Source organism: Nelusetta ayraudi, unplaced genomic scaffold, assembly GCF_046127955.1.
Source record: "Nelusetta ayraudi isolate G7.1 ecotype Tasmania unplaced genomic scaffold, CSIRO-AGI_Nayr_v1 ptg000021l, whole genome shotgun sequence".
In the NCBI taxonomy this organism is placed as follows: Eukaryota; Metazoa; Chordata; class Actinopteri; order Tetraodontiformes; family Monacanthidae; genus Nelusetta; species Nelusetta ayraudi.
The window spans coordinates 5,521,606-5,542,939 of NW_027466071.1; the positions used below are offsets into that span (position 1 = coordinate 5,521,606).

At 45.1% G+C, this 21,334-nt stretch overlaps 1 protein-coding gene and 1 pseudogene across 8 annotated transcripts in view; both read left to right on the forward strand.

The window, feature by feature from the left end:
• LOC142889185 (NLR family CARD domain-containing protein 3-like) overlaps positions 1–21,334 on the forward strand; it is a 256,712-nt gene that overhangs the window by 158,784 nt on the left and 76,594 nt on the right. The window lies entirely within an intron of this gene.
• LOC142888931 (uncharacterized) lies at positions 12,018–12,726 on the forward strand (annotated as a pseudogene).

The following is a 21,334-nucleotide window of genomic DNA, read 5'->3' on the forward strand; positions in this document are numbered from 1 at the left end:
CATTATGGTTGATGTCACCACGGTTAGTGGGGTGGCCCAATTGGCCCTAGGATGCTGCCCACTATAAGGGGCGCTCATTTTGGTGGGGAGGGAGAGAGCTGACTAGTCTGGTGAGAGACTAGAGGACTGTGAAGCCGTCTCCCGGCTCCTGTTGCTTATTGATGGTTTTTGGGGTTAAAAGAATAAAGCTTAATTTCTTCCTGCAATTGGCGCTGCCTGCTTCCTCCTTCTACTCCACCACCTCAATCCGGTCGGTCCAGATCCCCTTTTTCGTGGGGAGGCCACTTTGCCCCTCCACATTTGGTGGCAGTGGTGGGATCTGTGGCGCCACCGAGGAAGCTGGAGAGGAGAGGGACAACCCGAGGACGAGCCAGGAGGCGAGGCCGTGGAATGGAAGACGGCCGGGCCTGGAGGAGAATGGAGAACTCCAGGCTGATGCACGAGGAAAGCGAGGAGGAAGCGGAGACCCAGTCAGGCGGTGAGGCCCAGGCAGCTGGTGAGGACCAGCCGCAGGTATGCGATTGGACCACCTTGCACCAGCTCCTGATGAGGACCCTGCAGACCCAGGAGAGGGAGGCACAGAAGCAGGAGCAGCGTTGGAAGGGGGTCCAGGTCCAACTGAACCAGCTCCGGGAGGATGTGGATGCTGACCGCCGGCACCCACCGCAACCACCACCGGTGCTGCCACGAGGGGCCCTCGCAGCAGCTGCCCCGGTCCCGCTAGCAGCCCCTGTGGTTCCAGATCCCCCGGGCACAGCAGCCCCAGCGGCCATGGCACCAGCCGCGGCGGCGGCACCAGCTGCGGCACCAGCAGCGCCAGTGACCTGGTCCAGAGAGGCGGTCCCCCGGCTGGAGGAGGGGGATGACATCGAGCAGTACCTCACCACCTTCGAGCGGCTGATCCTGGCATACCGCTGGCCAAGACAGGAGTGGGCGGTGCTACTGGTGCCCTACCTGTCTGGACGGGCGCGTAGTGCCTATGTGGCCATGGATCTCGACGAGGCGATGGAGTATGATCGGGTGAAGGAGGCCATTCTACGCAAGTATGAGATCAACGAGGAGGTGTACCGCAGGAGGTTCCGGGAACCGGACGCCAGGCCTGGAGAGACTCCTCGGGAGTTGTACACCCGCCTCAAAGACCTCTTCACCAAGTGGATCCGGCCGGCAACTAAGACGATCCCCTTTTTCGTGGGGAGGCAACTTTGCCCCTCCACAGTATGTAATTGTTTTTTTTTGTTTTTTCCTTGAGTATAAGAAAAACAATAAAAGTCTTCAAAAGTTGCATATAGAGCAGGGTAAAAAAAAAGGTAAATTCATTTGCGATTAATCGCAAGTTAACTCAGGACAATTTTTAATCGCGATTGAATATTTTAATCGACTGACAGCCCTAATATATAAATATAATCTCAGCACAAATTTGGTGAATAATACACACTTTGGTTCATGATTTATTTTAAGTGACTTTTCCATAGTCTTAATTATTTATTTATTTATTCCTATTATATTATTATTTAGAAAAGCAAATGAAGATCATCACCTGGTGCCCATACAGGTGTTAGGAAAACATGGATTCCTAATATTTGCTGTCTTGCGTGACAATTGCTTAAAGTTTTACAAGCTGGGCAAACAAATTGTTTGAATTGGTGCATTTACAGGGACCTCGTATTTCAATAGAGAATTCCACACGCTCGTTGTCGTTAACATCCTTTTTTGCATGTCCAAACGGACGGGTGAGTGAACAGCAATGCAATCTAAAATCTGACCACTAGATGGCACAATTTATACATGCTGCAATTTTAAAGGTTGACAGCTGACAAATACTTTAAACTCATTATCTCTGTAAGAAGTAGGTTGAGGAAAACTTCAAAACAACACAGCGTCAGTTTATTTTCATGACATTGTCCACGCTTCCTACTTTTCTTTCAAAGACTTTACAGTTTTAGTGTGCCGTAGCACATAACAGTGACGTTAACAGAGAGACAGAGTTAATAACAAACAAAATTAATGTGTTAAAAAAAAGAGTTAAAGTCCCAGTGATTGTCACATCCCATATGCAAAGTTTGTTCTCCACATTTGACCCATCATCCCCTCAAAGGGGGCCAGTGGGCAGCAGCGGTGCCACACCCAGGAATCATTAGGTGATCTACCCCCCAATTCCAACCCCGAATACTGAGTGCCAAGCAGTTAGGCAATGGGTACCATTTTTACAGTCTTTGGTATGACATGGCAGGCGATCGAACCCACAACCTGCCAGTCTCAGGGCAGACACTCTACCACTTGACCACTGATGATATGTCTGCTTGCAACCGTGCTGCATAGAAACGAGTGATGTGCCACAAGATAGTGCAGGCCAGGATACTGCGGAGGACACGTGTCCTTAACCAACTCACAGAGTCATTAACTTTGCCCAGAGACAACTTGTCCTTGGTTACATTTGACATCTGTTGAGCCGTGTTGCCTCGGGCCCCCAGCAGCACCATCGCCAGGGCCGACGAGATGCTGAAGGGGGAGAAGAAGACATTCTTGGTCTTGTCCTCGTCACTCAGCTTTCTCAACAAGTCCAGAGCAAAGGTTGTGTTGGCCTCGGAAAGAGGGGACAGTGTTGCCATTGTGAAAACAAATAAAGAAATAAGGGCAGAGGATTGAAATGCACTCCACGGTCATAGGATTTGTGACGACACAAGTAGAATAGAATAGAATAGAATAGAATAGAGCGCCTTTAATAATCTCATATGGGGGGAATATGAATCATTCCAGTAACAAAAAGTAGTGCAAAGAGATAAGTGATGGTGTTTGCTGACTTAGTCTAATAACTTTAATCATCATAAATAATATTGTACTGGTAGTTGCACAAAGTCTTTCAAAGTCCTTTCACCATTGCCTTGAAATACTAAATCTAGACTGGACTAAATCTAACCTGAACTATTTTTTGGCAAAATTACACAAACAAAATTCTGAAATAAACATCACAGAATCAAACTTACCTTTCTCCTGATTCTTGCCTGTTGGACTGTTGGATCGGAACTCTGTGTGTGTTGCCTCTGAAAAACGTCCGCTTTTATAACTGATGAGTTATCAGAGCAATGAACTTTTTATAGTTCCATGTAACCTGGATTTCTGAAGAATGTCTTGATCTTATCTCCATTCTCATGAACAATACCAGTAGTAGGTAGGGTAGTGTGGCACCGCTGCTGCCCACTGGCCCCCTTTGAGGGGATGATGGGTCAAATGTGGAGTACAAATTTTGTATACGGGATGTGACAATCACTGGGACTTTAACTCTTTTTTTTAACACGTTAATTTTGTTTGTTATTAACTCTGTCTATCTGTTAACGTCACTGTTATGTCCTACGGCATACTAAAACTGTAAAGTCTTTGAAAGAAAAGTAGGAAGCGTGGATAATGTCATGAAAATAAAGTGACGCTGTGTTGTTTTGAAGTTTTCCTCAACCTACTTCTTACAGAGATAATGAGTTATACGGTTTAAAGTATTTGTGGTCAGCTGTGAACCTTTAAAATTGCAGCGTGTATAAATTGTGCCATCTAGTGGTCAGATTGTAGATTGCATTGCATTGCTGTTCACTCACCCGTCCGTCTGGACATGCAAAAAAGGATGTCAACGACAACGAGCGTGTGGAATTCTCTATTGAAATACGAGGTCCCTGTAAATGCACCAATTCAAACAATTTGTTTGCCCAGCTTGTAAAACTTTAAGCAATTGTCACGCAAGACAGCAAATATTAGGAATCCATGTTTTCCTAACACCTGTATGGGCACCAGGTGATGATCTTCATTTGCTTTTCTAAATAATAATATAATAGGAATAAATAAATAAATAAATAATTAAGACTATGGAAAAGTCACTTAAAATAAATCATAAACCAAAGTGTGTATTATTCACCAAATTTGTGCTGAGATTATATTTATATATTAGGGCTGTCAGTCGATTAATCGCAAGTTAACTCAGAACAATTTTTGATCGCAATTGAATATTTTAATCGCAAATTAATTTACTTTTTTTTTTTTTACCCTGCTCTATATGCAACTTTTGAAGACTTTTATTGTTTTTCTTATACTCTAGGAAAAAAACAAAAAAAACAATTACATACTGAAACTGTGTGTGTGTGTGTGTGGTGTTCTGATACTACATACTGACAAATATAACATGCACAAATATGATCGCATTTGTCAATTTCAGGATTTTCTTTTGAAAACTACTTTTATTTTTTTTTAAATTAACTAGAAATTTCTCGTGTTTCTTTGAGTGAGTCCCTGTCCAGCTTGACACGATTGCTCGCGGCTCGTGCACATAATAGCCCAGACAACCAAACAATCGCTGCACGGCGCGAATGGAGTGCGGAGGTGCGCACCACTTTGAGTCTGGTCTGAATGACACCATTGGTTAACAAGGGCCCCGACAGCAGCTGCGCAGAAGTGCTTGTCGATGTTGTCTTAGTAACATATATTTATAGTGGTTAATCACATTTTCATTTTCATCCATAGGTCCTCCATTTTAACGATGGACAACAACAACAGCAGCAGCAAGTCCAGATCAAACTTCCTGAGGTAACACAAAACCAACAATTGCACAAGCAATGAACTTAAGATGGAAGCTATTCCTTTATTGGAATACATTCCCAAGACCATGGAAGGGGAGGCTTGGCGTTTAGTTTTAATATGGAATAGAACAAAAATGCAACACTCCCACATCCTGTTAACTAAAGGTTAAGTGCACCTGGCCAGTTCTCAGTTCAATGTGCTGGTACAGGAACACAGATCTGGCCAAGTGCTACTTGGCGCTTGAGTTGACACAGGTCCACCCAAGACAATGATAGCAATTTGTGTGCAAGCAAGCGGACGGTACTACAGGCCTGGAGAAGGTGGGACAGAAACTTGGACACACATTTAAAACAACAACAACAACGAGACATTCAGAAAAGTGACTAAGTCATTCAAATCAACCACCAGCTGGAGAAGGAGGAAAAAATAGATCCTGGGATATGTAGAAAACATGTTGCTTTAATGTCAATTGAAAATGAACCAAAGCAAAGTTAGAACAAAATATGTCTTCATGGTATTTTGCTCTTTATTGAAATGACTCTTAAAACACTGAAAAATGAATGCAGTATAGCTATTTTATGACTGACTGTAAATGTACAGGTAGGTGACATTTCCTGCTTGGCATTGCTGCCTGTCGCACTTCTTTCGGTGCCCATGGGTCAGCTGCAGGGTCATCAACCAGGAACTACCATTCATTGACGTTTCGCTCCTTTAATCCTGGAACGTCTCCTTGTGGCGGGGCAGTGACAGGGACGTTTGCCTCGTTGATTCTGTGGTTGTTGATGGGGTTTGGTGTTCTTTCCACAACTCCTGTCCTGAGCCAGAGCCAAAAGCTGCCTTTCTGAGCCTCCTCTGCCAGGTCTTTAATGGCCTTTCGCAGCTTCCCTCCAGTAACTCCTGAGTCCCTCCAAAGGCGTGTGGTCGAAAGCCCCATGTAGCCTCGTCAGCCAACCTCTACTGGGTAGATTGTGGTCTTCCAGCCAACTTCCCGGCACTCAGCTACCAGCTCAGCGTACTTGGCCTTCTTGCGCTCAAAGGCGGCCTCAACACCCTCCTCTGAGGGTACAGTTGGATGGATGAGGTGCACCACTCTTGGCTTGGAGGACCACACCACAATGTCAGGGTGGAGAGATGTGGTGGTGATCTCTGTGAGGAACCTGAGCTGCCTGTTGAGGTCAACTCTCATGTCCCACTCTTGGTCAGGGGAGAAGGGCCTTGGTGTCTCTCTTGGCCGGGTGTATTTTTGCCTCCCCCTTCTGTGACAAAGCTGGTGGGGTTCCCTGCTGGTGATTCTTTGCAGAACTGTCGACACCCCTTTCAGCACTTCTGTCAGGCTACGGCTCAGGAACCACGAGATTTCAGAAACAGATTTCTTTTTGATAGGTCTTTCAGTTTCAGCAGGCAGAATCAGAATCCAAAAACGGGCGGAGGTCAGACACAGGCAGGCAGGCAGGCAGGCAGGCAGGCAGGTAGGCAGGCAGAAAGACAGACAGAGCAGGAAAATCCAAACCGGCAGGCAGATTCTGGAGTCGAAAACAGGCAGAGGTCAAAACAAGCCGGGTCAGGATAAACGTTGCGAAACAGGCAGTCACTGGGCTTCACGGCAGGTCAGGAACTTGGAGGAACTTGAACTGACGATCAGACAAAGCAAGTCTGACATGACTGGGTTTAAATAGGCTGAGTGATCGCTGCAGATAGGGAACAAGTGACTAGCAAGAGTGGCGGGAAATCTCCTCAACAGGAACTTGGCCATATAAGGACAATCGGACATTGTGAGCCCCCACCAGCAGAGGGAGACAAAAACACTGCCGCAGGAGGGAATCCTGACAACTTCAGCTATTTTCCTCAGGACCTGATCATGGTGCCATCTATAGCGCCCCTGAGAGAGTCTTGCAGCCTGACAAGATGTGCTGGTGGGTAGCGTTGGGAGCATTGCAGAGTGAGCAGCATTCCTCATTCCTGAACCATTGGTGAAGGGTACGAGGACAGGGACGAGTGTCGTACATTGAGCGAAAGCTATATAATAATAATCCAGCTGTTCATAACATGTAAATATCAGTTTTTTATTACTTTATTTCTTTTTAACTAATGTAATTTTTCTTCTCTTTTCACTCCTTTCTGTTGCTGTAATTCCCCCAATGTGAGATTAACATTATTTATTAATATTATATTTATTAAGTTATTATATTCTACAAAGCTAATGTCATTGGAGGAATTAAGGGAGGACAATAGGCTTAACATTCCTTTTGAAGGACAGTCACTCCACAATAGAATGTTTGTTTTTGTTTTTCTTTCAGACCAATCAAGTGAAATTGGATCAATGCTCACGGCACACCTGACATCATCTCACTAGTGCAACAGTGTGTCGCGGCACAGTGGTTGAGAAACAATGGTTTAGACTATGATAGAGAACATCTATCAAATATATCTCCCTTTTTGCCTCCTCTCTGACAGGCATGTCTCCAGACCAAAGTTTGACAATTTCAGATGTTATCCACAAGGCGTATGTCGAGGTCAACGAGGAGGGAACAGAAGCTGCTGCTGCTACTGCAGTTGTTGTGCCCCTGGGCTGTTCGATGTCCGAACCTCCAAAAGAGTTCACTGCCGACCACCCCTTTTTGTTTTTCATTCACCACAACCTCTCCAGGAGCATTTTCTTTGCTGGCAGATGCTGCAACCCAGAGTGAGATCTGCAGCCCTGTGGGTGATTTTAATTTGTTTGGGTTTTCTTTCTTTTCTTTTCTTTTCTTTTCTTTTCTTTTTTTTTTTTTGAAGAAAAATCTGAATTGCTGCTCTGTATTTCAAATCTAGTTGGACTTTCTTTATTTCTAAGCCTTGACTTAACTCCACATCACTGATGATAACAATTAACAAAAAACTCTTGCTCATTACAACTGTTAAAATTAAAAAAAAATAAATAAAAGATCAGTGAGTCTCATTTTCTGGCAAACAAGAATAAAGACATGAATTGCCCTGATTGAAAACTCAGTTACGGATGCTTGACTCAACAATCTCAATATATACATCTGTGTGTGTGTGTGTGTGTGTGTGTGTGTGTGTGTGTGTGTGTGTGTGTGTGTACACACTTTATTAGCTTAATAATAACTGATAGTACTTGCTGTCTTAGTCAAACAATTTTAATCACCGTAAATAATTTTGTACTGATGTTGCACAAAGCAATTTCACTGTTTCCTATTTCCTATTAAAGGTACTGAATCGAACCTGAACTATTTGGCAAAATCACACAAACAACAACAACAACACCGTTGTCTTCAGAATGAAATTGAACTTTCTGCTGATTCTCACCTCTTTGGCCTTTGGAGAGGAACTCTGTGCATGGGTTGACTCTGAATGTCAGGGCACGATTTAGAAACCACAACTATTTGTAAAATAGAAACTTTCTTTGAGGGGACCTTGCAGTCGGACTGAAGGAAAAAAAAAGGGTTGCTTTTAAACAATCACATTCTGAATTGCAGCTCTGTTTTTCAAATCTAGGAGCAGTTTCTTTATTTCTAAACTTAGACTCTTCGTCTGAATCACTTCCACATCACCGATGGTTACAGTTAACAAAAAACTAGCATTCATTAAGAACTGTTAAAATGAAATAGAAAATCGGTTTGTGTCACACTTCAAACCACCTCCGAGCCATTAAAGAGTAACACGTTTGTCTTGGCCGATCATGAGAGGAACAAAATAGCTCCATTGAAGCAAAAGTTCCAGGAACACTGTGAACCCAGAAAAAAAAAAGAAACAAAATCTGCCCTGCATCAGACACGTTTTTCACCCGTGTACGAGGCCCGTCGGAAACGGTAGACACCTACGTGACAAGCCTAAAAAATAAAGCGAAAGACTGTGAATTGGGCGACCTCTGTGACTCACTCATTCGTGACAGAATAGTCTGTGGAATAAAAGATGATCGAGTGAGAGCCAGATTGCTCAGAGAAGCCCACCTCACGCTTGTTAAAGCACTTGATGTGTGCCGTGTCAGTGAGCTGACATCCACCCAAATGAAAGTTTTGCATGAAGAAGTTGAGGTGCAGAAAACCAAAGACGTGGCAGCATGAATGAAAACCCTGTGTCCAGTGAAAAGAAAATCCAACAGTCAAAGGTTGTGGCTACAGGCACAACCTGAGAAAACGCCCTGCCTATGGACAAACATGCAAGAAATGTGAAAAGAAAAATCATTTTGCAAAGATGTGCCGGGCAAGCAGCCAGAACAAATCACAAAAGGTGCGTGCTGTGGAATGTAATCATGAATATAATGACAATGATGAAGAAATTTTCATTGGGACAGTAAAGATGAAAGATATTGCAGCTGTTAAAAAAAGGCAAAGAGTGACAATGACAGATGGACTGAAGAGCTGATCAATGAAAAGAAACTTAGATTTCGGATTGACACCGGCGCTGACTGCAATGTTATATCAGCCAAGACATTTCAGGCTTTGAAGCTTGACAATGAGCTTCATGCATCTCGCTGCAGATTAGTGGCGTACTCAGGCCACAAGATGGAGCCACTATGCAAAACATCACTCACATGCCAGTACAAGGAGCCACCCAGGAGGTTCCCAGTTGCTCTCCGAGACAGAGTGATTGATCAGCTTCATAAGATGGAGCGATCAAGGGTCATAGCAAAACAGTTGGAACCAACTCAATGGGTAAATAGCATGGTAACCGTTGTCACTCCACAGAAGATCAGAATTTGTATGGATGCAAAGGATCTGAATACAGCAATAAGAAGAGAACATTATCCACTTCTCACTGTGGAGGAGGTGGTATCATGCATGTCTAACACAAATTATTTCTCTGTGCTGGACGTGAATCAAGGGTTTTATCAAATAAAACTAGATGAAGAGAGCTCCAAGCTCTGCACTTTCAACACGCCCATTGGAGGGTACTGCTTCAAATGCCCTCCCTTTGGGATTTCATCTGCCAGCAAAGTGTTTCAAAGAGCGGTAGCCCAGATGATCGAGGGGTCGAATGGGGTGGTCAACATCATTGGTGATCTGCTTGTGTTTGGGGTGACTCTGGGGTGAGTCTACTAAAAAGAGCAAATGAAAATGGCCTAAGGGCGTTTACCCACAGGCGCCCTAGGTAACATCTCGGTACGGTACAGGTCGGTATTCAGGCATTTCCACGAGCCCCAGCACGGTCCCAGGGGTTACGATTTTGGTACCTGCCTCCTTGGGGTTCGAGCGAGCAGAGCTGAGACCGTATGGGTGACGTAGCAACGTGCAGGGCACTGATTGGGTAAAAGTTTTGACGAAAGCCAAAGGCAGTCTTTCACGAAAGACCAAAACCGCCATTTTTTAAATGCCCGCGTGTGGATTTTTACAGTTTCACATATTAAAAACTGAAAAGATTATGAAACTGTACCATGGGTGAACGTAGAACTACAGATGTTTCTGTTCTCCGTGGCCGAAGAAAAAGCTCAAACAGAGAGCTGGACGGACGGAGCGACACGCAATGAAAAGCCTTCCTGGTTTCGCAGTCGGTGGCCGTCACCGTACAGCGAAACAGTGTCCAGAGAAATAAAAAAAAATAAAAATGCCGAGCGACAACCGAAGCACCAAGACTACAACGGTCGGAGTGGAACGAATAGAGAAGATGTTGGAGGTTTGTTCAGCCTAATTCGGATGCGATGGAACACCGACGCGGTGGCCAACGGGAGTGAGACGGGCTCGACTCGGCCGGTGGACGACGAGAGAATAATCAGCCACGACACTATATGAAAACATGCTTGAGGACTGTAAATGTGTTTTACAACATCAAGCAACTTTAGTTTGAAGGCTATTTGCAAAGTAGAGCCGTTGAATCGTGTCGATAAACCGCTAGCCACCACCGCTAACTCCGTGCTCTGCTTGTGTTGTGTTCGCTAGCAGCGAAACTTAAGAGGCGGCGATTTTGGCTCGCAAGTTTCGTAAGTTTCACTCCTTATAGCGATTTTTTAAACGCTGCTAGCTTAACACCGGTCGAATATAGCTGTTGCTGTTTTGTGCTTTGTGTGGACTTAAGTGCGGATATTCTTGTCTGACTGTGAGACTAAGGTGATCGTTTCAGCGTCTACATTTTCTCTTCCAGGACAGTGTTTTGATACAAGTCAACAATATTAAAAAAAATCATTCTAAGCCCTATGAAAATGTCTCGCACAAAACAAAACAAAACCACGGTTAATACAAAAAGTGAATCCTATGGTTTCCAGGACACGGGAGGCACAAAAAAAAACTTTGGTTCGCCTTGCAACCGTGACTCCGCCCACGCTCAGGTACTGGTCAGGCTGTCCTGTACCGTGAAGGGCTGGCACTAGACGCACAGGGCTAGTGGGTAAACGCCCTAAGATTCTATAAAGCCAAAATGTAAGTAACGACAGAGGTCAAATACATTGGCCATGCACTCCATGCGGATGGTCTGCGTCCTGATTGTGAGTAAATTCAAGCCATTATGCAGATGCCAACACCAGATGACAAACAAGCTTTAATGCGCTTTATGGGTATGGTACAATATCTAGCTCAATTTATTCCAAATCTGTCGGAGATCTCTGCTCCACTAAGGAAGTTGCTGCAGGGAGATACAGAATGGCACTGGGAGGAGTCACAGCAGAGAAGCTATGGCTGTGTCTCAATTCAGGGTCTGCATCCTTCGGAGAATGCATTTGAAAGGAAGTTGCGTCATCGCAATGCGCGAAGGCTTGTCCCAATTTCCAAAAGTCCGAAGGACGCCCCAAATGTGTACTCGGAATGCGCCCTACTTTTAGCCGATTCCAAGGATACACCGCTACTATCCTTCGCATCCTTCGGTATCCCAGGATGCTTTGCGTGGGATCCTGGAAAGTCAGCTGAAATTAGCAGCATGTACTGGCAAAGACACAACGTATAAATTAAAGTATTAGATTTCACATAAAATATTCAGTTTTTTAACGTAGGGTTTTTACTTATTGGAACATCCAACTGTTCAAATAGCGAACCAATCGTTAGCGTGATGCTATAAAAACGTCACTTCCGGGGTTGGCCAGCAGGAGGGAACGGCGGTGACGCAACCAGGAAATACGCCGAAGGCGGGGAGGCAGGTTTTGGTTCGTCCTTCTCGGCCGGGTCCTGGGAGAACGCTTCCTTCAGACGGAGGCTGCTTCGTTCGAAGGATGCAGACCCTGAATTGAGACACAGCCTTTGAGTTGTTGAAAAAGCTGATCACAGAGGCTCCCACACTCAAGTATTTTGATGTCAGCAAGGCTGTGTCGCTGTCTGTAGATGCCAGCTCGGAGGGCATCGAGCTATGATACGACAAGATACACCTTATTTCCATCTGTTTGCACAAGCACTGTCGAAGCTATGGCTTCTCCCTCCCACCTCTCCCCGGTCTCCCCTCTCTCTCCACCCGTCTTTTCTTGCTCGCACTGCCAGATGCTTAGTTTTACCTCGCCCTCAATGACTGAGTCAGGGATCTGTATAAAGCGTAGTACTATGTTAGCGCTTGAGGCCAGACTGAGCCAGCGTGAGGAACGACTTTGCTCCTTTGAGCGTAGTAGTCCCGTAGCTAGTAGGGTTATCTTAGCTGGAGCGGAGCGTTCAAGTTCTAGAGTAGCGTCGGAGGTTCCCGTTCCCTCTAGCTCCCCGCCCTCAGTGGCTCCCGAGCAGCCAAGGAAAGGGCGGCTGGGTGACTATCAGGAGGAAGCATAGCTCCAGAAAGTCGGACACCGCCGCTACTCTCAGCACCAGGCTTTACTCCATCCATGTCTCTAACAAGTTTTCCCCGCTCAGCAGCACGCCGGCTGAGATAGATACTCTGGTAATTGGCTCATATAAAGTATAGTGAGGCATGTTTAACCTAGGACAGCCATCGGCCACAGTGAAGTGCATCCCCGGCACCAGGACAGGCGATATTGAAGGGCATTTAAAGTTAATGGCCAAAGATAAACGGAGATTTAGGCATATTATAATCCACTGTGGTTTCAATGATACGCGCCTAAAATCGTCTGAGGTCACTAAGTTGAATATAGCATCGGTGTGCGCATTTGCTCGGACCATGTCAGACGAAGTAGTTTTCTCTGGCCCCTTCCCAAACATTAGCAGTGATGAGATGTTTAGCCGCATGTCATCTTTTCACTGCTGGCTGTCAGGGTGGTGTCCCAATAACTCTGTGGGCTTTGTAGATGATTGGAAGCCTGTCTGAGGCAACGGCGGTCTCTGTGTGTCTCTGGCAGGTGATGACCACGACGCCGGGAGCTGGAGAGTGCAGTCCTGGGAGTCTTGGCACCACCACTTCAACTTTGCCACCAGGATCAGGACGAGGACCAGATTTAACAACGGATCATGGGCCATTATGGACTCTTGCCCTCCCAAACTTCAACAAACGCATTCTCTACATGGACAGCAAACACAGACCAACATATTCTACGTGGACAGCAAACAGAGACTAACACACCCTACATGGACGGCGGCTGTACCACCCCACCACTCAACATTTGGGCCTATCTAGATTCTATAATGTTTTGATGTATATGTTAGAAAAACATCCACTTATATACATATTTGAATTATTTTTTCTTATATATCTGCATCTACTGTTTATTGTGAGAGCTTTAACCCTGCAACTCACTCTGGCCTGTCTGCCACTCTGGCTACTTCTATCTCTCTCTCTGTCTCTCTCTCTATTTCCTTCTCACCCCAGCTGGTCATAGGCAGATGACGGCCCTCTGGAGTCTGGATCTGCTCTAGGTTTCTTCCCACAGGGGAGTTTTTCCTGGCCACTGTCGCACTTTGCTTGCTCTCTGGGCCCAGTTGGTTCCATTCTCTCTGATTGTACAAAGCACTTTGAGACGTTTCTGAATGCGATTTAGTGCTGTACAAATAAAAGTTGATTGATTGGTTGATTGATTGATGGCTCAACACCAGCCTCTCAAGGGACTTCATGACCACAGATGTCAGGGCGACGGGTCTGTAGTCATTTAATCCTTTGATGGCGCTCGTCTCAGCTCCAGGGAACGGTTGAAGATCCATGTAAAGGTGGGAGCCAGTTGTTCAGCGCAGGCCTTCGGCAGGAGGGGGACACACCGTCTGGTCCTGGTGCCTTCCTAACCTAAGAGCCACATGGTTATTTAGAAGAATATACTGTCGTAGTTTGGACGTTTATTTAGTCAATTATTGATTTTCTTCAAGTTAGAAATGTTACGTCCTGGACTAACTAGGGGTAACCAGGACTAACAGAGTGAATTAAAAATGGGTGATGGAAAAAAATAGAGTGTGGTACGTATTTGCAAATAAAGTATATCTTTAATAAGGCTAAAACAACACAAGGCGATTCTGGCAAAAACCAAGAAGGATTTAGATAAGTTGATGAAAGCAAAACAATCCTTTACTCACAAAGCACAGCTACTAATAAACAAACGTCCAAAAGTTAACTAAACAACTCACCACTTGGCATTTATAAAAGAAAGCTAAATGCTAAACACAAAACAGAGAACACTTGGGAAAAACACTGTTGGTAGTGATGGTCCGCTGACACCCGAGGCTCCGACACATGCGCTGTAGCTCATGAAGCAAACGTATCGAAACACTGTGCCGAGGCATGGTTTGGTCACTTGACTGGTGACGTTCCAAGCAGTTGAATGACGTTCCAAGCAGTTGAGTGACGTTCCAAGCAGTTGAGCGCTTCGGACGTCAAATGAATCACCTGATTGGTTCGGTTTGTCATGTGAATCGATTGTGTTTAGGGATAAGGCATCCCTATTTAATGGCTTTTTTGCTGTTGGTTGTCGTTAGTTTTTTAGAGTTTTTTAAGAGTTAGTAGTAGATAGTCGATCCATATATAGTAAGTTTGATAGATAGATAGATAGAAATAGATAAGTTAGAGTTACAGATAGATATAGTTAGATAGATAGATAGATAGAAATATATAAGTTAGAGTTACAGATAGATATATAGTTAGATAGATTGATCGATCGATAGATAGATAGATAGATAAACTTTTGACTTTTAAAATACACTTTATTTTACACATTCTGGCAAACAATGTTTACGTGTCAATCAAAAAGTAGATTACTCTTAGATAAAAGTAATTTACAAAATGTGATAAAAGCACATTTGTGTACTAAAAAAACTACACTTTAAGTACCAAGGCGTCACCGCCACTTACAGTACAAAGAACATGATCAACAGCCCACACCTCTAAAAAACCAGCAAGGTTGTTCGTCAGCCTGTAGTAGGCATACTCCACCTTTAGCCTGGCTGACACCATGCCCCTGAAACAGCGGACTGGATCCGTCCAACCAGTTCCCAGCATCTGGTTTTTCCGGCTTTTTCACATTTGCAAAGATAAAATTGATTAAAACAATGACTGATCTCTTCCTGGGAGTATACTTGGGGCCGAAGATAAACATGGGGATTGTGAAAGTTTCCCCCAAACCCTTAACCAAAACTTTAACAAACCTAAACAATTCCCCAAGCCTTGGGCAGGTGAGCACCAAATGCTCCAGAGTTTCGGGTGCTAGACAAAAAGGACACCCCACCCCAGTGCTTGGATCAAAGTTAGCTCTGTACTTGTTTGTAGCTATTATCCCATGTATTATCCTCCACTGGATGTCCGCCATCCTTTTCTCCACTGGAGGTTTATACAGGACCCGCCAGCCATCATTCGGGGAAGAGTGTGGGTCATGGATGTCCTTCCATTTGCAATCCCCTATTCCAGAAATGGAGCAAAAATTCCTTGTAACCATGCAGACAAGGTAAAACTGCTTCCCTTGTATGTTGCTCAGTTTCATGGGCGTTGGTTTCTTTAGATGGAGCACAGAGGCCCTGGGTGTTGGCGGCTCCTCCACTGCAGGACTTACTGAAAGGCTTGGAAAAGTGTAGTCCAAACCACTGCTCCAGGAGTCAGCATTTGCACGATTTTGCGCAAAAGTTCGCAGGGGTCTGGATAGACCACTCCACATCCTCCCAACAATCCCATTTAAAAATCTCCTGGACGTTATTCCCATCGCATCAGCCAGTTCCTCTGTAGAGCGCCTTGCGATGTGTCCCAACTTTAAAATTCCTGCTTGTGCGGGTGAGGAGAAAATGTCAGCAGATATAAAATCATTGTCGAACAGTGGCTCCTCAAAGATCCACATTCCAGGTGGAGGGTCAGGTGGTCTAAAGACTTTTAGACTTTTCCAAACAGTTAAAATTGAGTTGTAAAAGGGTGGTAGTTCTTTAAAACCACCTGCAGGTGGCTCCATCAGGAAAAGCTGCTTGTCAAAGCCCAGCCTTCCTGCTTCCTGGAACAGGATTCGTGCAGTGTCCATCCACCACACTGAGGTCCCATACAGGAATCGCTTGACTGTATGAAGTCGGAAACCTGCCACTCTGGAAGCAACATCCACCAGGCCCTGGCCTCCTTCAGGTACTGGAAGGTGAAGGACAGCTCCTCTTGTCCAGTGGCGTCCAGACCAGAAGAAATCCACCAACAGCTTTTGGATTTCCTCCAAAAACCCAGTTGGGGGGACCAGTACCTGGAGTTTATGCCACAGGGAAGCAGCCACCAAGTTGTTTATGACCAGAACTCTTCCCCTATAAGACAGCTGAGGTAGCAACCATTTCCATGAAAGTAACTTGGCTCGAACCTTGTCCAGCACTCCCTCCCAATTTTTACTCACCAAATCCTCTTTACCCAAGTATACTCCCAGGATTTTGAGCCCATCGGTTCTCCATCTAATTCCTCTTGGAAGAGCCGGCACATGTGCTGGACTCCACTGGCCAATGAGGCAAGCCTCACTCTTGGTCCAGTTCACCTTTGCAGATGAAGCATCCTCAAAGAGCTGGAGACCTTGTGTAAGCGCTGAAATATCTTTTTCATCTTTTAAAAACACATTCACGTCATCTGCATATGCAGAAACAATAACTGGTGCGTGATTAAAAAGTCCAGGGAGGCTCAGGCCGCTCACCTTGCCTCTGAGCCATGCCAAGAGGGGTTCGATGGCAATGCTATATAGCAAGCCAGAGATAGGGCATCCCTGCCTAATACACCTCTTGACCGGAACTGGTCTGGTCAGTCCCCCCTTCACTTTCACCACACAGGACACGTCGTGGTACATGAGTTTCACCCATTTTAAAAAATACTCCCCCAACCCAAACGCCCGTAAAACAGCAAACAAATAGTTGTGGTCGACACGATCAAAAGCTTTTTCTTGGTCTATGGATATCAGGCCAACATTCAAACCATGCATTTTGCACACATCAAAAACGTCTCTCATTAAAAACAGATTATCTAAACTGGACCTGCCTGGAACACAATATGATTGCTCCGAACCAATGATTTGGTCCATAAAGACTTTCAGTCTGTTTGCTAGTGTTTTTGAGATAATTTTATAGTCAGTGCAAAGCAATGCAACCGGACGCCAGTTCTTTAAAAGTGTCAGGTCTCCCTTTTTGGGTAAAAGGGAGATCACTGCGCGCCGGCATGAAGCTGGGAGAGCTCCATTCTTAAAAGACTCATTAAAAACGTCTAAAAAGTCGTGTCCTAAAAGGTTCCAGAAATGTTTAAAAAATTCTGCTGGTAATCCATCCAGTCCTGAAGATTTCCCAGGGGCCATCTGCGCGACTGCTGCCGTGAGTTCCTGCAGCGTGATGTTGTTATCCAGGGCATCCCTGTCTGCAGGACGCCCTGTAGAGGTTGGTGTGGAACGCCACGACGTCTTCCCTCATCGTGGCTGGGTCGGAGGTTACAGCTCCATCAGGCTTTTGCAGACCCATCATTGCACTCCTTTGGCCACTTGATCCTCCAAGTCTAAAAAACAGGCTTGTTGGCGCGTCCATGTCCTTGATAGACATAAAACGTCCTCTCACCAGGGCCCCTTTGGCTTGGTCCTGAAGGAAAGAGCCCAGGCGCTTCTTTGAATTCCCAAGCTGTTCAGGGGGAAGAGCCGTCACCCCCTCCAGGTACTTGACGTCCTTCTCCAGCTGTTCAACTGTTTTTTTAATGGCAGTTGTGGAGGATGCGCTATATCTTTGAGTAAAAACTTTGATTTGGGCCTTCCCCACCTCCCACCACTGAATGAGTGAGGTGTAAAACTCTTTCTGTGTTTGCCAGTAAAACCAAAAGTATTTAAAATTGTCACAAAAATTAAAATCATTTAAAAGTTTAACGTTAAAGTTAAAGTTAAAGTTTAAAGTAAGTGCCAGAATGTTCTTTGTTTATAATCATTTGTTAAAAGCAGCTCGGTCATAATTAAATGGTGATCGGTAAAACCCACAGGATGTATTTGTGAGTTTCCTGCACAGTTTAAAAAAGAGTCTGAAAGATAAAACCGGTCAAGCCTCGCTGCACTGACCTCCCCCCCTCCCATCCTTATCCATGTGTATCTTCTTGTTGTTGGATGTTTTATCCTCCACACATCAACCAGATGAGCTTCCTCTAAAGTTCTAAGGAGGAGCTTAGACGAGGCCTGGTGAGGCTCTTGGCCGATTCGGTCTATGTTTTCTGTGCAACAGTTCCAATCCCCACCCACCACAATGCACAAGTTTTTCTTTAAAAACTTTAAAAAATGCTACACGATCAGGAAATAAGTTAGGTGCATAAACATTAAAAATGGTAAAAATAAAACCTCTAGTTTCTATTCTAGTAATTAAAAGCCGGCCAGGTATGGGCTCGGAGTGTGACAAAATGTTAACACTCAGGGAGGGCGAAAAAAGCACAGCGACACCAGCATTCAGGTTGGTGCCGTGGCTAAGTCTGTGTTGCCCTCTCCACCAAAGCCGCCAATCAATCTCGTTATCAATGTCACTATGTGTCTCCTGTAATAAGATAAAATCTAGCTTTTTTTGTTTAAAAATATCACCCACCAGAGCCCTTATTTGTGCACCCCTTCCCCCACTCATGTTTAAAGAAGATATCTTTAAAATATCCATAGAGAAAAGAGTTAAAAGGGTAAAATAGACAAGATAGAAAAGCCAGTTAAGAAACACCAGGTGAAAAACTGCCATAGTAAAAATCTAAGATGTGAACAGTTTTGCTTTACTAGAAATCTTTTTAACTGTTAACCTTTTCCTAAGAGAAGCCACATGTTTGGCCAGTCGATATCCATCCTTTCATCCAGTTCATCGACCCCCGCCATTTTCTGGTGGGTACTGACGGACTGGATGAACTTAACAATGTCCGGGAAATAATCGGTTACTTCCACGGACTTGCCAAAAGTTTCATCTAAAAACTCAGTTACTTCCTGGAGGGAGTACACGTCAGATTTTTGGCTGGCACTGTCTGCCACTGAGGCGGAGTCAGAGTCATTATCTCCGTCCGTCTCCATGGTAACAGCTCGTGTGTTGTCAGCCTTCATGCTAACCGTGCAGTCTCTCGCTCCTTCACTAAGTTCGCTGTCGCTATTAAAAACCGATGCGTTTTCGCCGTCTGCGCTGTTTGATCTCTTTTTCTTCATTTTCCTCTTTTTGATGGCACTGGGTGCAGGCGCTACATCCTGCACTGGCACGGGTGTAGCCGCACACAGAGGCACCGGTACAGTCGCTTCAGGACTTACAACACTAGTTTCTTCCCCCCTCAACCCCTCTGCCTCTGCTGTACGCTTCACAGCAGATGATGAAGCTGCGGCGTTCATTAGCGCGCCAGCATAGCTGTGTTGTGCCGGTTTGGCGGAGGGACCGGCAGGTACAGCGCCGGGCCCCGCACCCCCCTCCACCGGACCAGGGAGCGTTACTGCCGGTCTGTGCGGACACGCCACCCTTTTATGTCCGACATCCCCGCACTCAAAATATTTCAGATTCCCTGAGTTTGCATAGACCATGTAGTACGCATCCCCATGTTTTACTCGGAAAGAAATGTCCAGAGTCGGCGTGTCGAGGTACATGAACATCTGTCTGCGAAGAGATTGAACGTGCTGGAGCTTCTCGTTCTTACAGCCCAAAGTGACGTTTTTAAAACCGCTGGCAAACTTACCGAAACGCCGCAACTCTCTCTCCAACGCTTCGTTCGGGATGAACGGAGGTACGGCGCTTACGGTGATGCGGGTGGATGGTACTGCCAGCGGGGACACTTGGATGAACTCCCCGTCCAACGTTAATCCCTCACCGATCAGGTCACTGACGTGTTTCTGATCGGTCAGAAACACCACCAGTGCCTTATTCATACGGGATGCGTATGAGATGTTGGCGTGCCCCACCTGCTCCCCGATCGCCAGTAGAACTTGTTCTACGGAGGAAATCGGTTGTGACGCAACGCGGACGCCGTTCCTCAGTGACAGAGGCGACGCCGCAGAGGGCGAAGCCATCTCGGCCACGAGGCTGCCGCGACGTCCGGCGACAAACAAACAAAAAAACAACAACACAAAACTAAACTAAGAAAAAAATACAAAAACTACACTCGCACAATCAAAAACTATTAACAAACAATTCTAAAGTGCTCAGTATGAAAAAAAGTTAGAAAAAACACCAACATTTTTAGATCACCTATCCGCCACCGAGAGACACGTCCGCCACCAGGTAGATAGATAGATAGATAGATAGATAGATAGACAGACGTTATATAGACACATAGATATATAGATAGATAGATAGATGAATAGATAGATATACATATGTTATATAGACTATAGACACATAGATATATAATATAGATATATATAGACAACACACACACACATGTACACACACACACATATATATATATATATATATATATATATATATATATATATATATATATATATATATGTACAGAGAGAGAGAGTGAGAGAGAGAGAGAGAGAGAGAGAGAGAGAGAAAGAGCGAGAGAGAGGCTATCTAGCTAGATATATAGATACATAGATATCTAGATAGATGATGGAGCCGCAGCGGGAGCCAACTAGAAAAAGGTCCCGTGCATGGGACAACTTCCAATTGCTGGCGGATAATAAGGTAAATACAAGTGTTATTTTCATTTCACCTGTACGTGGATTCCCTTGACAAAAACAACGGCCATTATCGTAGCACACAGCAATTGTTGATATACTGCTGCCTCAATGGGTTGCTTTATGTGACATTGCTCAATCAAAACTAATCCTAACTAATACCGAGGTCACACAATGACACAATTAAACGTACTGATTAATATATTTACAGGTCCAGTGTATGCTCTGTGACACGAGGCTGTCATACAGCAACAACACCTCATCCATGCTGAGGCACTTAAGGGCCAAGCATGGAGAAGGCACTGATCCGGCACCCGAGAACGGCCAGCAGCCAGCAGTTGCCTTTAAACCTGGTAAGTCTATGCGTGGCAGTTGCATAGGATCACTTATGTCAGGAGCTTTTTATTCTATATCTTCTATATTATTCTATATCTGGCTGTCACCTGCCATTACATCAGTAAGAATAACCAGTTGGCTACTTTTCTTCTGGGGGCTAAGCCATTTTCAAGGACCCACACAGCAGCCCATATTGCAGCAGAAATTGCAACGCTGATGGCAGAGTGGGGCCTCAGTAGCAAAATACGATGCATTGTCACTGATTCAGCCAGCAATATCAATGCAGCAGCCAACACCCTCAACTTAAGACATTGCAAATGCATAGCACACAGTCTGAACCTGATTGTAGAAAATGCAATTGAAGCTACTCCTGGCCTTGAGGAAATAAGAGCTATGAGCAGGAGCATTGTTTCATATTTCAAGCAACTGGGCCGCGGTGTGAAGAAGCTCAAATTGGAGGTGGAAACACGATGGAACAGCACCTTTGAAATGCTCCAACGCCTTCATGAGGAAAGAGATGCAGTGGCAGCAGCCCTAGCATCGCTTCATACTGATGTGACTCCTCTAACCAAT